Raw genomic sequence first — 21,261 nt, 5'->3', positions numbered from 1 at the left:
CTGAACGTAAGGCTTGAAATTGTCCAAAGGTGGAAAAAATCATTATGTAGACTCTCACTCACCTCCCCAAATGGTGGGTGAGTTGTCTACCTATTATTGATGTGGACTAGAAGTTGTGTACTAGATTGTTTCTAACAATCTTTCTTGACTTTGTTGTACGTGTTGGAATATTTAAGAAATGAAAGATGTTGAGGTAGGGGGTAAATTTGTATCCAATCAAAATGTGGAGATCCAATCATATAGGTGGGGTTGTTCATACATTCCCCAACAACAACTCACATAGCAAAATCATCATTTTCATCAAGGCATTCATCAGAAGTGCCCATTTTAATGAAGTCACATGCCTTCACATGTATCCATTTTGTAGTAGACCACTTTTCTCCTTCTATAATAGGACAACTTCCATGCAGATTATTTTCATCAGTTGTCCCATTTGGCAGAAGACTGGAGAACATAATATCATCACCTTTTCTTGGCTTCACTGTATTAAAAAAGCAACATGAATTTCATTTTTCACTTGTACTACAATCATCTCACAAATCATTTTAGTTTTGACTATGAATTAGAAAATAAATTATATTGATAAAAATAAAAAATATAAGCTTCACTTCATCTTTCACCCTTAAAATTATTAAATGTAAACATGAATGCTTAGTCAGTGTTAATTTGGAGAACAAAAAAATTGCAAAGTATTTATACCTGAATATCCATCTTTGGCACATTCTGACCAAGAAGTGTCTTTTAATTGGTCATCACTTTCTTGACTACCCAACAAAGATAATTGAATAATATTTGTAAGAGCTCACTTACATTTTATGATATGGATTAACCACATAAAGTGGGTGTTTGATGCAAAGAAACTAACTTCTAAATTGGGGAAAATAGTCTCACCCACCTTGATCACATCTGATAAATACATGAGCACTATGGCAGTTCTATGACCACTCACCTCTTTGTTAAACTTATCATGGAAAAAATCAACATGAGGTTCATATTTTTGGCCATTTTCATAATGTAAAATCTGTATTACGTTGCCATTCTCTAAAAACACCATAAAAGAAATATTAATGAAAGAAACTTACAAACAAGATCTTTTATAGTATTAGAAAAATTAGGGCTTACATTTTTATGAGGTCATTTCATGATTGAAATCTTGGTTAAATAAAGTGGGAAGGGGTTGGCCTGAACCAGCAAAATTACATTCAATGAAACTAGGTAATGAATTTCTTTTTTCATAAGAAGTTGTATAAGAATTTACAATGTTATAAAAATGGAACAACATTTTGTAATCATCATCAGAATGATACAAGTTCTTTAAAAGAATCTTTACCAATACATCTTGAATTAGACTTAGGTCACTACCATTTTTCAACATGTTATTAGCTTTTGGAAGAAAGGTCCAGGCTGCTATTCTATCTTCAATCCTTGCAACAATGTCATCCTAATAAAAATGTACAAGCAATGCCAATAAACAACCTTTGTAGAGGAGTAAACATAAGCCAGGAAAGATCTACTTATTACATGATCTTAATCAATATAATTTATAATATGGATGTTTGTTAAAGCCCAAGTGCCTACTTAAAATTTCATCCAACTAATTTATAATGAATAGTCTCATATTTTTCTACATTTTAAAATCAGGCTTTGATTGATGGATGAGCCCAACATACTTGAGATTTATTTAAGAACATTCTTGAGCTTGTTTGAATCTCACTCATAATACTCTTCCCTTATTCATCGTTTGCCACCATTGATTTCTCTAACTTGTCTCCTGCCTAAAGTTAACATTCTTGACTGTAAGGAAATATTTAATAGTGCAAAGGTCAGCCCTTAGCCCCCTTACTAGATTTCTTAACTAATGAAAAGTATAAAATTAACCAAAACAAACCAATGTCACAATAAAAAAAACAAACACAAAAACAATTGACCAACTCACATATTCTAATTCATACTAAACAAGAGGCTGCTTCTAAGTCTTTCAAATTTGGTGGGGTCTCCAGTAGGCTAGGGATTGATTCTTTGTTAATTTAGTAGTGCTTAATACTAGATTTTGTTAGTATATTTATTTTATTTAATCACACTTACAATTTTAATTCTAATTGGTTCTCCATACATGTATGACACTTGTTCATTCAAGTAGTCACCATTTAGGAGTTTTTAAAAGTAGATTTTTTCATTTCATTTTGATATCTCATCTTAGGTTCATGGGAGTGGACTCGCGACAACTCATTGAGTATTTGGTTTGACTTTTGATTAGATCCAATTACTCTTGTCATATGTCATATGCACTCTCCTTTAATTCTTTAATCGATGTATGTCTTTTAGGCTCATTTCATTATTGTGCTTCTTATTATCTCTTTACATCTTGCAGGTTTTTATATATTTTGTGTTCTTTATGATCATGGTTCAGGTCTAATTTTGTTTCCATACTTTGTAAAAGATGGGATCTTTACTTTAGTTTCTTATGTTTCTTTTGTTTCAATAATAGATATGAAATATAATCAAAATAAATAAACTTCATACAATTAAATTCACTACAAAATTAATCAGAGTGGGTTTAACCATGGACAAAATTTTGTAGTTGAGTGAGTTCTAATTTGAAGTAGTACTGGGATGAGTGCCCTCAGCCAAAGTCCCAATGCTTTACTAGATAGGTTAGTGCCAATCGCTACTCGTGAAACATAGATCAATGAATTTGACTCAAAAACTACACAATTAAATCATAATAGCAATATCACAAAAAAATTAGCCTCTAAATAACGATCCCCTCTCAATTTCAAACCCCTATAGAAATAAGACGATCTTACAGATTTATACTATCCTTCTCTACAAGGGTTTTAACAAAATGACTAGAAATTAATTTATAAAAACAATTGAGCTAAACTAAACTCTTATTCAAAACTCTAAAATTTTCTTTTAAACACATTGACACAACAATGGCATTCCCTTTATAGTCTTAGATGATTTAACAAGAGAAATGGCTACTTTCTTTTGCATGAGCAATAGGTAAATGAAATTAAATGCCATTAAATTGATTTAGTGGACATAAAGTGTTATAATGATAGGAAAGTGTAATTATTGTATGTAGAATGACAATCCAACAATAAGGAAACTAATACTCATTCCTCCTACAACAATCTGAAGAAAGTTTTCTTTATTATTGTTCAAATTAATACACAGTAAATTTCCTTATACTATTCTATATTCAAGTCCTAACTCATACCATTAGAAGTGGTCTCCTACCAGATTTGTCCATCAACAATGCACTTACTGCTGTCTTTGGCACCTACCAAGCACCACTTTCTAATTAATAAGTAAGACAAATGTGTTTGATCATTGAGAGAAACTAAATAAGATATTCTTATATGGAATTGACCATTGTTGGCACCTGAACTATAGCAATTGCAACTGCTGTTTTCTGACTCGAAGAATAGCATACAACGAAGTCCAAAAGTCTTTTGACCTCTTATGAATTCCTTCTGCCTGTACTTTCAACTTGATATTACTTTTTATGATCTTTTTGTTTCTTTATTGTACGGATTTGAACCCTATCCCACTTTATCTAATTAGAACAATTATATTACATCTAAAATAGAAAAGAACACATTTATATCAGCAGAAATGAAAGGGAAACATCTAATATCCTAACGTAGCTTCTCACTAGCAGCCTCAAAGATTACACTGGCGTAAACTATAACACCATTGATTCAACCAATTTGTTGGCATACTGCTAGGGAAACACTAACCTGATACATAAAATACAATTGTTAAGTTGTAAAGGATGATTGGATAAATAATTAAGATTCAACAAACAAAATTTCATCAAGTACATTACATATTATGAAGTTGTAAATGATGAATGGATTATTGGAAGGAACTGTGGATGAGTAGATAAATTATGGAGAACCAACAAATTGTTGAGTATATTGCTTACAATGACAGTAGGAGCATAGTTTCTGTGAAACAAATCAAGTATTTTGGTCTTGGACAGATTTTCCAACTCCTCTATATATTCCTGTATAATATATTCAATAGATTGATAACCTAATATCAGCAACAATCGACTTTTTTTTTTAAATGTCTTCATTGGAACTAATTAGCTCCAAAGTTTTACTCAAATTTCAACTTCAATTGAAATTGGAAGCTGACCTAGTTGATACCGGTGAATGAAAAAAAATAAAAAAATTATAGAACAGACAAATATACACACTAGGATCTCAGTTGCTTCATATGACACATCACATTGGCTTACCCTAAGAGCTTGTAATGCTTCTTTAAAATCTGTATCACAACCAGCCTTTGCCTAGAATGCATTGAGACTAAATGTATTAGAAAGAGCACCACATTTTGAACATGTAGGGTTTTTAAAATCAGATATTGTACAGTTCTTAGATGGTCATTTTAAAACATCTCACATTAATATGAAAATTGAGCATGGAAAATAAGACAATTTTGACTATTTAATACTTTTAGTTTAGAGAACAAGTGATAAATTATGTTCTTATAGTAAAATAATACTTTGACTTAAGAAAAAAACTACACAATATTAAAACATGACATCGTGATTTAAAAACTAAAAAGGTACCTGTAACGAAGAACTTCATTTGGACTTGCTAATTGGTTGTCACTATTAACTATAAGCTTATCTTTAAAGTTTGAGCTTCGCTTGGTTTGAAGAATAGTTTAATATTCTCTACTAAACAAGGCCAACGACATGAAGGTGGAAGCTCATTTAGGTCAAGTTTTATGCATGAGCCAACTTGAGAAATTTATCTTGATTTCATCATTAGGATAAGATAATTTTCTTGAGATTTGTATAGATCATTGTGGGGTCATTCTTCCCCATTCTATACTGATCTAGAATTTTCTATAAGTTGTTTTTCCTATTTTGTAATAATCTAGAAGGTTTCGTAGATTATCTTAGCAAGTATAAATAGAGTTTTAGGTTTAGGTTTAGGTCAAGTTGGAGAGCAAAGTTTTTGGATACAAAGTTACAAAGAGAAGAAAACTGCAAGAAGAGCTAATGTACGTACTATTCATTTGATAAATTAAATAGAAGAATTTTATAATCTATCTCTTGCTGGTGCTGGTTCCTATTGCTATTGTGTTTGCTTCCATTGTATACGAGCAGGAGGTGGTTAACTTACCTGCAGACCAGAGATACTTTATAGAATCCCTTGAGAGAGTTGTAAGAAGGATGCCAAAAGTGACCTACCCATCTTCTAAAGAAAGATGGATCCTGATGTTGTTGTGGATTGGATAGAAGCCTTGAACAACCATTTTGAATGTGAAAATATAGCAGAGAAGGATAAGGTAAAAATTGCCAAGTCAAAGTTGAAGGGACCAACCCTCACTTGGTGGAATTTCATTCAAGGAGAAAGGGTCAAAGAAGGTAAGAACATGATAACTTCATGGGAAAGGATGTGTGCCAAGGTGAGAGAAACATACTTACCTAAGGATTATGAAATCCAACTTCATTCAAGGAGACAAATTTTAAGACAAAAGGAGCTAGATGTCACTGCCTATATTAAAGAATTTCAAAAATTAAGCTTGAGGTCAAAACAAAGTGAATGTGAAAGTATAAAAGTTGCTAGATATCTCAATGGATTGAGGTTGAACATTCAAGAAGAACTTAATTTGTTATGTCCAGATACAATACAAAAATGTTATTAACTAGCATTGAAGGTGGAAGCCAAATTGAAAAGAAGGCAAGAACAAAATAGTAGAGGAAGAGGAAGAAATCAAAGGGGAAGAGGAAATTTCCAAGGAAGAGGACAAAACCATGAAGATCATAAGGAGATAAAACAAGAAACCAGTCAAAGTGAAGGAAATTTTAAAGGTAACTTTAGAGGTAGAAGAGGAAATTCAAGAGGTGGATTTGGTGGTAGAAGGGCAAGTTCAATTGTTTGTTTCAATTATAATAAGGGGGGACATTATGCATCTAGGTGTCCAGATAGAGCAAGTACAAGTTCACAAGGTGAAAGAAGAACACATTTGGTACAAGATGATGACTACCAAGAGAAGGAGATGGCTGACTCAGATAGTGTACCTAAAAGAGGAGAAAGTTTAATGATGAGAAGAACACTTTTGAAAGTGCCTACTACCATGGAACCACCACAAAGGAAAACTATCTTTAGGACTACTTGCGAATCTGGAGGTAAGGTATGTAAGTTCATTATTGATTCAAGATCTACTGAGAATTTAGTTTCCCTTGAGATGGTTGAGAAGTTAAAACTTAGGAGAATACCTCATCCTTTTCCTTATAAGGTTTCATGGCTAACGAAGGGTCAACAAACTCTCGTAAATGAGCAAGCATGGGTTGATTTCCAGATTGGAAAGTATAAGGACAAAATTTTGTGTGATATAATTGATATGGATGCATGCCACCTATTATTTGGTAGGCCCTGGCAGTATGATTTACAGGCACAACATGATGGAAAACTCAATATATACACCATCAAAAAGGATGGAGAGGTGATTAGATTGATTCCATTTGTTGATCATGAGGAAGTGGAAGAAAATAAGGAGAGGGAAGCCAAAATTATGATGGTTAATAAAAAAAAATTCTTACGAGACATGAAGGATGAACCTAAGCCTTGTTTTCTTTTGATGCCTAACCCACAACCACAAGAACTCATTGGAAAAGATAGAAAGGAGGTTGAAACAAAGAGGCAATTCCTAATGAAGTGAAAGAACTTTGGATAAATATGAAGGTTTGATTTCAGAAGGTATGCCAAAATATTTACCACCTATACGAGACATTAGTCATTGTATTGATTTCATTCCGAGAGGTACTTTACCCAATAAGGCTGCATATAAGATGACACCACAACAAAATGAAGAGATTGCCAGACAAGTAAAGGAGTTACTTGATTCTGGCTTGATTACGAAAAGCTTAAGCCCATGTGTTGTACTTGCTATTTTGGCACCTAAGAAGGAAGGAACCTGGAGGTTATGCATTGATTCTAGATCCATTAATAAGATTACAATTAGATATAGGTTTCCAATGCCAAGAATTGAAGATTTGCTTGAATGTTTGGGAGGTGCAAAGTATTTCTCCAAGATTGACTTAAAAAGTGGGTACCATCAAATAAGGATAAGAGCTAGAGATGAGTGGAAGACAACATTAAAAACCAATGATGGATTATATGAATGGAAGGTAATGCCATTTGGACTCTCTAATGCTCCTAGTACCTTTATGAGACTTATGAATGAAATACTCAAGGACTTCAATGGCAAGTTTGTCATAGTATATTTAGATGACATATTAATTTTCAGCAAGACAAAGGAAGAACACCTAGAGCACATTAACATGGTTTTGAGAAGACTTCATGAGGAGAAATTGGTAATAAATTTGAAAAAATGTTTGTTTATGCAAGAGGAGCTGACATATCTAGGTTTTGTGATCTCCCAAGGTTGCTTGAAGATGGATAAAGAAAAGGTAAGTGCTATACTATCCTGGCCACCCCCAAAAATAGTTGGAGATGTTAGAAGCTTTCATGGTCTTGCTACATTTTATAGGAAATTCATAAGAAAATTCAGTCATATATGTGCTCCTATGTTAGAAACTATTAAAGGAGGAAGGAAGTGTAAGTTTGCATGGAGTCAATCAGCAAATGATGCTTTTGAGTTACTTAAGAAAAAGGTTAGTGAGTAGCCAATTCTTTCTTTACCTAATTTTAACAAAGTTTTCCAAGAAGAATGTGATGCTAGCAAGGTTGCTATAGGGGCAATTCTTAGTCAAGAAGGAAAACCAACAACTTTCTCAAGTGAAAAACTCAATGAAGCCAAGCAGAAATACTCTTCATATGACTTAGAAATGTATGCATTGGTTCAATCTCTCAAAAGGTGGAGACATTACTTATTGCCAAAGGAGTTTGTTGTGTATATAAGCACACGAAATGGATGGAGTATTTATAGGCCTATACCTTCACCATCAAGCATAAGACGGGCATATCAAATAAGGTTACTGATGCTCTTAGTAGAAGTGATGCAGGAGCATCTAGAGGTATAAGGGCAATCCTGTGTCACCCAAAAAATGTACTTAGACTTAGTTTTTGTTTTAGGTGTTTTCATTTCTGGATACCCATTTGGGTCAAATAAAGGTTCCAACTCTCACAATTCCACTATTAGTGTTCTGGGTTAGAGTTTTTAATAAGCCTTGGGATACATGTAAATGCTAGAAAAATAGGAGTATGTAATTGAGCCATCATTTTGGTGAACTAGAAGGTGTAAATTGGTCAGATGATTGTCATTGTAATTTAGAGCATTCCAAAAAAAGAATCAGGTCAAAAGGCCCCACAGTTTGGAAGTTATTGCAATTTTTTAGTTTCTGGAGACATCCTAAGAATGCTTCAAAGTCAGGTTAGGGGCATTAAATGACTTGGAATAGGGCCAAAAAATGGGGGACAAGCAAAGCTAGTCCATAGGTGTATAGAGCACTTTGAGAGCTTTCTGAAAATGTAAACAGTTCGCCAATTGGAGCTACGATTCAAAAGTTATGCCTCCCGGAAGTTCGGTTACCATTTTTGGATTCTTCTAATTTTGTGCCGACTTCTAATGCAACTTCTAGAGCCTTCTATTTGGTTGATGGATGCCAAATAGCACTTTCTAGAATGTATTCCTAATCCTTAACCCTCCGAGGTCTATTTAAGAACATTTGTGGCATTGTAAAAGGTAGTTCGGAGTGGAGTTTGAGAGGAGGTACTGAAAGGAGAAATTATCTCTAGATTTATACTATTGTAAGCCCTTAGGGCATGTTTTGAAGTCTATTTTCTCTGTACTGAATGTATTAGCTTATTTAAAAAGTTAATAAAATTTTCCCTTTCCTGTTGTGTCCATTCTGTGCTTGGGTTGTGTCCCCATCAAGTGGTATTAGAGCTAGTTTTCCTGAGTGTGTAGACAGAGCGTCGACTGTGAGGCAGTTTGCACCAGGACTGTGTGGTTGTGGGTTTGAGTTAAGAAGATGCCTCCACGAAGAGAGCATGATGGAAGGGCTAGAGCTATTAATCCTGAGGAGGTTAGAGCCCTCCAAAGGCAGGTACAAGCATTGTAGGAGGAGCTCCGTAGAGGAACAAATGTTGCCGCAAGCAACGAAAGTGAGGAAGACAATAAAGAAGAAGAAATTGGACCAGAAAGGGAATTTGATGGGGAAGTTCTCAATCAGGCAGAGGAAAGGCTTTTTAAGGCCATTACTAAGTTTGGGAAAAGACCTACAATTGATGTGGGTGTATTTTAAGGAAATTTGAAACCAGATGAGTTGATCGACTGGATCAATGAACTGGAAGAGTACTTTGAGTATGAGGATATCAAGGACCCAGATAGGGTTAAGTTTGCAAAGGCCAAACTAAAAGGACATGCCAAAATCTCGTGGCAAGAGGTTCAATTGGAAATAAATAGAAGAGGAAAGGAGAAGATCACAAGGTGGGATCGTATGGTGGACAAATTCATTCCTGTTGATTATGAGCTTGATTTGTTTAAGAAGATGCATGGGTTAAAGCAAGCAGGAAAATTAGTCTAGGAATATACAGAGGAGTTTTACCAACTTCTAATTAGAGTAGGGCATGTAGAAGAAAATAAGGAGAAGGCTACTCATTATATCAGTGGGTTGCAACCTAGCATCCAGGAGGAATTAAGTCTGGTAAGAATGACCAGCATTGAAGAGGCATACCAGTTTGCCCTACGAGTTGAAGAGAAGCTAAATAAGAGGTTTGAAGGGAGACAAAGAGGGTGTGGTCAAGGAGGAAGGGGTAGTGGTAGGTCATCTTGAGGCCAAAATGAAACCCAAAATAAAATTGAAGATGTGGCTACTAGTAGGAACCAGAGGAACGAGGGTTTCAACTGCTCCCGTGATCAAGACTTTGAAAATCAGAGAGGAAGAGGTAGAGGACATGGACAAGGAAGAGTAGGCTTCCGTGGTACCTGTTTCCATTGCAATGAAGAAGGTCATCATGCCTTTGAATGCCCTCAATGACAAGGAAGGATAGGAGAGCTGAGGGTCAAGCTAGGGTTGCTCATATGGATGAGGATGCACAATCATCACATTCAGAGGATGTAGAAAGAGGAGAGACTTTAGTAAATGAAAGGGTCCTACTAAGTGGTGAGATTGAACCAGGACAAAGGAGGAGTTTTTTTTGTACAAGATGCAAATGTGAGGATAAATGTTGTGATGTGATCATTGATGGTGGTAGCACTGATAACTTGGTATCAGAGGAGATGGTCTCTAAGATGAAGCTCAAGAGGGAGAAACATCCCCAGCCCTATCAGATTGCTTGGGTGAAAGATGATCATAAGGTCTTGGTAAGTGAACAATGTTTAGTGAAATTCAAAATTGGGAGTTACCATGATGAAGTTCTCTGTGATATTATTCCAATGGATTTTTGCCATCTATTGTTGGGTAGACTATGGCAGTTTGATAGGCATGCAGTACATGATGGTCATGCAAACACATACTCTCTAACAAAAGATGAAATTCTCCACAAATTGAAGCCCATGAAAAAGGAAGGCGAAAAGGTATGTAGCAGTGCTAGGATTTTTCTTGTTGATGGAAGGAAGTTTTTAGATGGCATGAAACATCAGCGTATGTGCTATGCTTTGATTCCTAGGAAAGATAAAGAAGGTAGTAGTGAAATACCACTTGAAGTTTCAAATTTACTAGGTGAGTTTGGAGATATCATCTCTGATAATGTTCCAGAAGGATTGCCACCAGTAAGGCAAATCAGTCATCAAATAGATTTAATCCTAGGAGCTAGTTTGCCTAACAAGGCTGCTCACAGGATGACTCCTACTGAAATTGAGGAGCTAAATAGACAAGTTCAGGAGTTATTGAGGAAGGGCTTGATTCGGGAGAGCCTGAGTCCATGTATAGTGCCTGCAGTACTGGCACCAAAGAAGGATGGAGAGTGGAGGATGTGTACAGACTCTCGAGCTATAAATAGGATAACCATCAAGTATCGATTTCCTTTTCCAAGAATGGATGATCTTATGGACTGCTTGAGTGGAGCTCAGTACTTCACAAAGATAGATCTCAAGAGTGGTTATCACTAGATACGGATTCGAGAAGGAGATGAGTGGAAAACAACCTTCAAGACCAAGGAGGGTCATTATGAGTGGTTAGTCATGCCCTTTGGATTGACGAATGCCCCAAGCACCTTCATGTGGCTTATGAATGAGGTACTTAAGAAGTTCTTGGGAAAATTTGTTATTGTCTATTTGGATGATATTTTAATTTTCAGCAAGACTTTGGAAGAACATTTATTGCATATTCATAGTGTCCTTGAATGGTTAAGGGAAGAGAAACTGTTAATTAATTTGAAGAAGTGTATCTTTGCAAAAAGGGAGTTAGTCTACTTGGGGTTTGTTATATCACCTGAAGGTCTCAAAATGGATCCAGAGAAGGTAAAAGCCATCTTGGAATGGCCTACTCCAAGGTCTGCTACTGAGGTAAGATCATTTCATGGTCTAGTTAGTTTTTACAGGAAGTTCATTAAAAATTTCAGTGGCATATGTGTACCCCTGATTGACACAATAAGAGGGGATAGAAAAGAGTTCAAATGGACTGCGACAACTGTGAGAAGTTTTGAATTGCTGAAGAAGAAGGTAACAGAACAACTTGTGTTGGCACTTCTAGATTTTAGAAAGGTGTTCCAGGTGGATTGTGATGCCAGTGGCAGTGCTATTGGAGCTGTATTGAGTCAAGAAGGTAAGCCTATTGCATATTTCAGTGAAAAATTGAATGATGCGAAAAAGAAGTATTCTGTTTATGATCAAGAGTTCTATGTAATAGTTTAGGCCTTAAAGAAATGGATGCATTATTTATTTCCAAAGGAATTTGTTTTGTATACTGATCATTAGGCATTATAGTACCTAAATAGCCAAGGTAAATTGAATCAGAGGCATATGAAGTGAGTAGAGTTCTTGCAGAGCTATACATTTGTGTTGAAGCATAAAAGTGGAAAATCTAACAAGGTTGCAGATGCACTAAGTAGGAGACATTTTTTGCTTACAGTAATGCAGGTTGAAGTAGTTGGGTTTGATGAACTCAAGAATTTGTACCCTGAGGATCCTGATTTTGCTAAAGCGTGGAAAGCTTGTAAAGAGCCTGTTGCTGTAGAAAGAACTAAGTGGTTAGACTATCTGATTCAGGATGGTATGTTATTCAAGGGCAGTCAATTATGCATTCCAAGGAGTTCCATGAAGGAAAATCTGATTAAGGAGAAACACAGTGGAGGGATGGCAGGACATTTTGGTCCAGATAAGACCATTGCCATTCTTAGAGAACATTATTTTTGGCCTCAGATTTCACAGGATGTGAAGAAGTTTGTACAGAGTTGTCAGATTTGTCAAGTGGCCAAGGGATTTAGTCACAATACTGGACAATATCAGCCATTGCCTGTTCCGTCAAAGCCATGGGAGGACATAAGTATGAATTTTGATCTTGGATTGCCGAGGACACAAAGGGGTAATGACTTAGTATTTGTGGTGGTTGATAGGTCCTCCAAAATGGCACATTTCATTCCATGCCACAAAACTCATGATGCTGTCCATATTGCAGACTTATTTTTCAAAGAGGTGGTAAGACTACATGGTCTTCCAAGGAGTATAGTTTTTGACAGAGATACTAAATTTGTAGGATATTTCTGGAGAACATTGTGAAAAAAGTTGAGAACAGACTTGAAATTCAGTTCCACACATCACCCGTAGACTGACGGCCAAACAGAAGTGGTAAACAGAAGTCTAAGCAATTTGTTGAGATGTTTAGTTGGGGATAAGCCCAAGGGATGGGATTTGATTCTACCACAAGTAGAGTTTTCTTGCAATAACTCTATAAACAGGAGTACTGGTAGATCACCATTCCAAATTGTATATGGAAGTAGCCCAAGGACTACACGAGAATTGAGGAAGATAGAGCAAGGGGAGAGGACAAGTGTTGAAGCTGAAGAATTTGCTAAACATATCAAGCCTCTACATGAGGATGTTCAGGCACACATTACCAAGATGAATCAGGAGTATAAAGCTAGGGCTGATCAAAGGAGAAGACATAAGGAATTCCAAGTAGGGGATCTAGTCATGGTACACTTACAAAAAGAAAGATTTCCAGCTGGTACTTACAACAAGCTGAAAATGAAGAAATTTGGCCCCTGCAAAATCTTGAAGAAACATGAGTCAGGAAATGCATATGAGGTGGAGTTGCCAGATGGTATTCACATTTCTCCTATTTTCAACATTGCAGACTTAACAGAGTATCATGATGATGGTGCAGATGAGGAGCCGATGTTAGAGCCATGTCCAATTCGTGCTTCTAAGAAGGAGAAGATAAAAGACATTCTAGATCATCGTGTGGGTAGGAGTACCATAAATAAACAGTATGAAGAGTATTTGGTCAAGTGGAAAGGACGACCGATCGAGGACTCAACTTGGATATCAACAGTTGAGGTTTCCCATTTGGGATTTCCTCTACCATTCATAAAGTGACAAGGCCACTTTTCAATTTACCTTGGGTGTCTGATGCAGGAGCATCCAAAGGTATAAGGGAAATCCTATGTCACCCAAAAAAATGTACTTAGACTTAGTTTTTGTTTTAGGTGTTTTCATTTTTGGATACCCATTTGGGTCAAATAAAGGTTCCAACTCTCATAATTTCACTATTAGTGTTCTGGGTTAGAGTTTTTAATCAGCTTGGGATACGTGTAAATGCCAAAAAAATAGGAGTATGTAATTGAGCCATAATTTTGGTGAACTAGAAGGTGTAAATTGGTTGAATGATTTTCTTTGTAATTTAGAGCATTCCAAAAAAAGAATCAGGTCAAAAGGCCCCACGGTTTGAAAGTTATTGCAGTTTTTCAATTTTTGGAGAGATCTTAAGAATGCTTCAAAATCAGGTTAGGGGCATTAAATGACCTCAAATAGGGCCAAAAAATGGGAGATGAGCAAAGCTAGTCCCTAGGGCTATAGAGTACTTTGAGAGCTTTTCGAAAATGTAAATGGTTCATCAATCGGAGCTACGGTTCAAAAGTTATGCCTCCCGAAGGTTTGGTTACCATTTTTGGATTCTTCTAATTTTGTGCCGACTTGTAATGTGACTTCTAGAGCCTTCTATTTGGTCGGTGGATGCCAACTAGCACTTTCTAGAATGTATTCCTAATCCTTAACCCTCTGGGGTCTATTTAAGAACATTTCTGGCATTGTAAAAGGAAGTTCAGAGTGGAGTTTGAGAGGAGGTATTGAAAGGAGAAATTATCTCTAGATTTATACTATTGTAAGCCCTTAGGGCATGTTTTGAAGTCTATTTTCTCTGTACTAAATGTATTAGCTTATTTACAAAGTTAATAAAATTTTCCCTTTCCTGTTGTGTCCCCATCAAGAAGGAATCTGACTGTCTCCCAGATACAGCTAGAAAGTTTGGGAATTGAAGCTTTCAAGGATATGTATGTAGTAGATCCAAATTTTGGTGACATCTAGAAGGTACGTATGGAGTTTGGTGAGAGATACCGTTCTGATTTTCCTGATTTCTTGATACACGATATACTTCTTTTCAAAGGAGGACAACTATGTGTACCCAGGTGCTCTACGAGGACAAACATTATTAAAGAGAAGCACAATGGAACAATGGGTGGAGATTTTGGTTTGGATAAAACCTTAGAATTGGTTAGAAGGTACTACTATTGGCCTAAACTTCAGACTGATGTGAGAAACTTTGTGGCAACATGTATGATTTGTCAAAGGGGCAAAGGAAGGACTACAAATGCTGGGCTTTATCAACCTTTATCAATACCATCTAGACCTTGGGAAAGCATAATGATGGATTTTGTAATGGGGCTGCCCTGGACACAAAAGGGGTATGATAGTGTATTTGTTGTAGTAGATAGGTTCAGCAAAATGGCTCACTTCTTACCCTGTAAGTCAACCAATGATGTTTCTCATATAGAAAATCTCTTTTTCAAGGAAGTCATAAGGATTCATGGGCTACCCCTCAATATAGTTTCAGAGAGGGATCTGAAGTTCATAGGACACTTTTGGAGAACTTTATGGAGGAAATTTGGAACCAATTTATCATTTTCATCACCCTACCACCCTCAAACTGATGGCCAAACAGAGGTAGTTAATAGAACATTGGGCAATTTGTTAAGAGCACTCACAAGACAACATGCAACAAAATGGGATGTAATCCTACCCCAAGCTGAATTTGCATATAATGACTCCATCAATAGAAGTACAGGAAAGTCACCATTTCAAGTGGTATATGGAATTCATCCTAGAGGGATTTTTGAGTTAAGAGATATGGGTTCACAACACCAAGTTAGTGCCCAAGGAGAAGAATTTTCTATTGCCATAAAAGAAATCCATGATGAAGTCAAAGAACAACTCCGAAAAACCTCTGACAAGTTTAAGAAGCATGCAAATTAGAAATGGAGACACTTAGAATTTGAAGTGGGAGATTTAGTATGGGAAAATCTCAAGAAGGAGAGGCAACCAAAAGGTAAATCTACCAAACTTATGTTGAGAAAACTAGGTCCTTGTCAAATATTAAAAAAGTTTGGACCAAATGCTTATGAGATTCAATTGCCACCTGAGATTGGCATTTCTCCCATCTTCAACATAGCAGACCTCACACCATTCAAAACACCCATTGAAGAAATTGATACAGGGCAGATTGCTGATACAAAAGACATTCAACGTCTACCATTTAAGCAGACACCACAATTAGACATGATACTTGACACCAAAGTCATTAAGCAGCGAAAAGGAAAGGAGTCCAATCAATATTTGGTCAAACTCAAAAGTTATTCAGATGTAGATGCTGTGTGGATGACTAGACAAGATATCAAGAAGCAAGGTACCACTCTACAAGAGCTCATCTCAAGTGGGCTTGAGATAAAATTTCCTAGGGAGTATGGTGCAGGAGTACCCACATAAAGTATTTAGGTCAAAGTTTTATATAAAGTATTTAGGTCAAGTTTTATGTATTTAGGTCAAGTAGGTCAAGTTTTATGCATTTAGGTCAAGTAGGTCAAGTAGGTCAAGTAGGTCAAGTAGGTCAAGTTTTATGTATTTAGGTCAAGTTTTATGCATTTAGGTCAAGTTTTATGCATGAGCCGACTTGAGAAATTTATCTTGATTTCGTCATTAGGATAAGATCATTTTCTTAGGATTTCTACAGATCATTGTGGGGTGATTCTTCCCCATTTTATACTGATCTAGAATTTTCTATAAGTTATTTTTCCTATTTTGTAATAATCTAGAAGGTTTTGTAGATTATCTTAGCAAGTATAAATAGAGTTTTAGGTTTAGGTTTAGGTCAAGTTGGAGAGCAAAGCTTCTGGATACAAAGTTACGAAGAGAAGAAAACTGCAGGAAGAGCTAATGTATGTACTGTTCATTTGATAAATTAAATAGAAGAATTTTATAATCTATCTCTTGCTGGTGCTGGTTCCTATTGCTATTGTGTTTGCTTCCATTGTGTTTTACCTCTGCATAAGATCTTTGCTCATTTCTATATTATTATAAGATTTGATTGTTCTTTTCATTACATGCAGTGTTAATATTGTATTCTTGCTTTTGTATTTATTTAGTTATTTTCCTGCTATCCAAGAATAGCAAGGGTTGCCTTCACTTTCAGGTTAAAAGCATTATAAATCTCATTCTTTGCATATTTAATTAGGGAGCTGTACCCTATAAAATTCAGAGGGCACTTGCTCAATCCAATGCAAAAGTGACCCAACTATTGGTAGATTATCGTGTCTTAATTTTGGGCATTCTTGAGTCATTTTTGTAATAATTTTTGTGTGAAGAGAAATCTGTTCACCAACAGTACAATTCTCCTTTCTTAGTGCATGAATGTCCTAACCCATTAGAAAAACTTGATGGCTTCATAAGTTCTTCAAAATACTTCATTTCTTCCTTTGGTTTGTTGAGTCTTTGCATAGATTCCTTCTCATTTTTCAGTTCATTCTTTAGTATGTCATTTTGAGATTGGAGATTTGCAATTTCCACATCCTTGTGATTCAATTCCTGATGTGCAAGAACTAGTTGGTTCATCATGTCCAATTGAGTATTAGTGAGCTTTTGTACATCTGATATTTTTTCTTCAAGTCTGGTAGCCATTACCATTTGGTCTTCTTCACCTTTCTTTCTCTATTAAGCCACTTCACATAGTCTTATTGATTGGATGCCATGTTCTCTTTTTAGTGCTCTCACTTCTTCATTTAGTAGTTTGTTCTTGTCAAGTAGATCAATAGATGCTTTATCATTTCGATTGATTGGTTCAAATAGTTCTTCAGTTTCAACTTCTTGATAGGAAAATTGCTTTATCTGGATGACAATTTCCTTTCTCCTTTTTAGGGAATCTCTGAGATCTTATATTTCTTTCTCAAGTTTCTACAGTATGAGTTGAATTTCAATCATCTGATTGTCAATAGTCTTTTCTAGTTTAAAAGCCTCCATCTCCAAGATCTAATCTCCAAGCCTTTAAGCTTCATTTAGAGAACCAACACTCTAATACTCATTATTGATTGATGGAGAAGTAAACAAGATAAACTAGATACTCGGGGGGGGGTGGGTGTTGGTGATTCAGAATCTAAAACACTTTGTCACTTTTCACAGGTTCATCCACATCTATCAATAACTTGTGCATGTAAAACTTATAATGTAAATCTACTATAACATATAAATATGATCAATCACATGCATGAAAATAAAACACATAACACAATATTTGTTACCCAAAAAACCTTCAAGGTGAAGGTAAAACGAAGGTGGGGATGACACCCACAAATCTTGACTACTGCAGTAATAAAGTTAATCAGTTGAGATTATAATATTTGACCATAAAATATGATCTACCCTGTAAGGGGTCTGCCCTATTAAAATCTTAAGAGACTATTAGGTCTCACCTTATTAGAGGATTTAACACTTTCAACAAAGTAAGGACTCTGTTAGGAGATTTACAAAGATTTGTTAAGACCACTTTGTTAAGAGATTTACCTTGATTCAACTCTGTTACAATTAATTTAGTACTTGACTCTCAATTTTCTCTGTAAGCTTATTTCAAGTCTCCTCCTTGCTAATTGATCCTCTCCTCTGATATGATATGCTTGTCTTTTCCTTTCACTTCACTATAATGAATAGGTCACTTGGTCCGTTAGATGATAATAAAACCCTTCAATGACTTCTAAACTATTCACAATTCTTTTCTATCAATAGCTTCATGTTTACACATAAAATCTTTTCATATCCTTCTCTACTAGTATATGATCTAGGTTAAGATCATCACTATATAAAGATTTTCATAAAGATATTTCTAGACAATTCTATGTTTTGCCACTTCATCCTGATCGTTGAGCAAAAACATAGGGGTAGGTGATATACAATGTGTAAATATTCTGTAACAACCTTTGACAGTATTAAATATTCTATAACAACCTCTTCAAAACTTAAATGTTCCTTCCAAGTTAGCTTGATAATCATTTTTCCTAAAAATCTATTCCATTCTAGACTTTCATGTAAACTCTACGTAGCTCAACCTTTACTATTTCTTGATGCTTGACATTGTTGTTGCTTGACCTTCATTGTGCTTGGTACACACTAAGTAACTCGACATGTATTCTCAAAACTTGCTCAGTCACTGATGTGCTCAATTTGTATACAAAAATACAATGTGACCCAAAAACTTACTTGGCTCCTATAGAGCTAGGTACATACTTAATTATGTACATGACTCATCCTATATAGAGTAATTTGATCACAGTGATGACCATCTGACTTTGCCTTGTAAATGACTAAGTGATTGACACTAATAGACAACCATGGTTTGAGATACCAATACATCATAATATTTTTGATTTTTTATCATATTTTGAATTAAATGAAAAACACCACGGTTATTATAATTTAAATTAAGTTATTATTATTAAGATGAAGCAATTTAGAAAATATTGATTATAATCTAAATTATTTTTAATTAAGTAAAAATGCTAAGATTATTAAATTAAGTTATCATTATCAAGCAATTATTGATCGGTGAATGGTTACAATTTACAAATTATAGTTTTATATTTTAAAAAATTTGAGGTTTCATTAATTTTACATGTTTAATTTTGTTCTAATCCAAATAAGGGATTTCAGAAATTGTCAATAAATTCAAATAATTTGTATGTTTTAACTAAATCATTTAGTTAAAAGTGCAACTAGTTACTGCACTTTATGATTTAAATTTTAATTTGCAACAATAAGATAAATTATAATTTAATATTTTTATGCAAAATTTTTATGAATTGATCTGGACCATTCAATGAACGATAGATCAACGATCGTGGCTCTATTTTGGTTCAAGTTTTAAAGTTAAATTTTATTTGTACCTAAAATTAGGACACGAATCCCAAAATTACTCAAGAGACAATGTAACAATTGCAGTCCAAGATTTTTTTTATAGTTATGTCTGCCCATTGATGACAAGGAATATTGACGAGCCGAGATGGATTTTGGATCAATTTGGGGAATGTTTTCCCATGAGTCTAGATTCATGCAAAATTGTGACACATGTTTGGTCATTGAAATGCTCGATTAAGTGTTAGTTATCATGTTTATTTTGTTATTAGTTAATCCTGACTATTAAGTATAAGAAAGATCAACAACCTCAGATGAATTTTGGGTAAATTCTGGGAATGCTATCATTGCTGTCAAGAAACATCTAGAATGATGACACATGTCAAGGACCCGTGTCCATGGCAAGTGTCATGATTCCCTATGATTCTTGACAACAACAATAACATTCCACAAATTGATCCAAAAATCATTTCGGGCGGGGCCATTGATTATTAAATTACATTTTTATTATTTAATTTAATTAAAATGTACAAAATTCAAATATATAATGTAAATAATAATAATTTTTATTATTATTATAATTATGTACATTATTGATGACAATAACTTACATGTACATTGTACAAAGTACAATACTTTAAACAACTAATTACTTATGTTTTAACTTTTAACTAGTAAAATTTTACTTTTATGTTTTTAGAATATGAAGTTTAGAGTTCTTGAGAGTTTAATACTATAGGATTTTCAAATTTCAACTTTTCAAAGACTGAGACTGAATTCCATTTTTTGTTTTGAAAATTGAAAGTCTAGAACTTGAGTATCAAAGGATACCACCAATTATCTGAGTATTTTCTAGCACCGGTATTATCAAATCTCAAATCTTGATTCTGGGTATTTAAATTTTTTAATTTTCTTTTGTAGTGCAATTGCAACAATAGAAATCTTACTATCTTAGGTTTATGCTTAACAATTTTTTTAAATTAAGGTTTGAAGAGAAATTTTGTGTAATAACTAGTAGCAGGCATGGAAAAAACAAAGTAAAAAACCTCGAGTATGAGTGCAACTAAAAAGTAAAAGAAAGACATTGTAGAACTCAAGCAAGTGCTACAAACCCCAAGTTCACCAATGAATATCATGATATTTTTGATTCTATTATCCATGGAGATTTGGGAATCATGGGAGTTAGACATTCATTGTTTAATAAGTGGAAAGATCCACATAAGGGGTGAAATTATTTCAAATATACCAAAAGAATTGGCACACATACAAATAAACTAGCTACTTTAATTAGTGGATTAACAAACCTTGCTGTACCCAAAGTATTCCCTTGCCCTAAAATTGTAGTTCTATGTCCTCAGAACTATGAGGAAAAGAGAAAGGAAATTGTAAACCAAAACACTCAAGAGGAAATTTTATCCATAACTGAGAGTGAATTTTTCACTTTGTTAGACTTAGGGCTAGGGTTTAAACCAAAAAGCTTTAACAAGCACATTGAGTTAGATAAACTAGCATAGGCTTATAAAAATCTAGATAGAGTTTTTCAAGATTCACATATTAAGGGTTTAATAAACTCAAAGTCATCTACTGATCATACTAGTATTACTATATCATTGGACATAGATCATAAGCCTCCTTATCAGTATGATATTTTTGTGCCGTGGGTTCAAAATACTATTTTTTTGTCATCATTTTGTTTTGGATTGGATAGTAACAAGGAAGTGGGGGCCAATGTTTTTGAAATAATTTATAATATACATTGTTGAGATCAGGTAGTTGAGAAGATAGAAGCAAGATATAATTATGTTCCACACATTATTGAGTCTAAGCAAGAACAATTACTAATGATTAAACAAAGTACAACCACATGCAAGATGAAGACATTTTGGTTCACAAGTTACTTGTGCTATCTTCTTTAGCAAAGCATCACCCAAAATTTTT

At 34.7% G+C, this 21,261-nt stretch overlaps 1 pseudogene; it reads right to left on the bottom strand.

Moving 5' to 3' along the window:
* Positions 1–275: 275 nt before the first annotated feature.
* LOC149554820 (putative prolyl 4-hydroxylase 7) overlaps positions 276–21,261 on the bottom strand; it is a 28,313-nt pseudogene continuing 7,327 nt past the window's right edge.

This window comes from Cupressus sempervirens, chromosome 5 (genome assembly GCF_028749045.1).
Source record: "Cupressus sempervirens isolate cs-2001-9-10 chromosome 5, ASM2874904v1, whole genome shotgun sequence".
Classification (NCBI taxonomy): Eukaryota; Viridiplantae; Streptophyta; class Pinopsida; order Cupressales; family Cupressaceae; genus Cupressus; species Cupressus sempervirens.
This window is presented reverse-complemented; position numbering and strand designations above follow the sequence as displayed.